At 44.3% G+C, this 592-nt stretch overlaps 1 pseudogene; it reads right to left on the reverse strand.

Moving 5' to 3' along the window:
* Positions 1-592, reverse strand: part of LOC102876195 — a 3557-nt pseudogene that overhangs the window by 1888 nt on the left and 1077 nt on the right.

Genomic DNA, 592 nt, shown 5'->3' on the forward strand with positions numbered 1-592 from the left:
TACTAAAGATTATCCAAAAACAACTGGAACAGCACATCAGCAGAGAACTGCCAAAAGTCCAGGCTGGGTTTAGAAGGGGTCGTGGTACTAGGGATTTAGTAGCTGATGTTAGATGGATCTTAGCTGAAAGCAGGGAAAACCAGAAGAATGTCTATCTGTGTTTCATTGATTATGCAAAGGCATTTGACTGTGTGGATCATAACAAACAATGACTGACTCTGAGAAGTATGGGAATCCCAGAACAATGAATTGTGCTAATGTGAAACCTATACTTGGACCAAGAGGCAGTCGTCAGAACAGAGCAGGGCAACACTGCATGGTTCAAAACTGGGAAGGGTATACGCAAGGGATGTGTCCAATCTCCATACCTTTTCAATCTGTATGCAGAGCAGATTATCCAAGAGGCTGGGCTGTATGAGGAGAAGTGTGGCATCAAGATTGGTGGAAGATCTATCAACAATCTGTGTTATGCAGATGACACAATCCTGCTCACTGAAACTGAGGAGGACCTCATGCACTAACTGCAGAGGGTCATGGACTGCAGCCTTCAGTATGGACTGAGGCTCAATGTCAAGAAGACAAAGATTCTCAC

This window comes from Elephantulus edwardii, unplaced genomic scaffold (assembly GCF_000299155.1).
Source record: "Elephantulus edwardii isolate Elephantulus edwardi_28Jun2011 unplaced genomic scaffold, EleEdw1.0 scaffold00067, whole genome shotgun sequence".
Taxonomy (NCBI): Eukaryota; Metazoa; Chordata; class Mammalia; order Macroscelidea; family Macroscelididae; genus Elephantulus; species Elephantulus edwardii.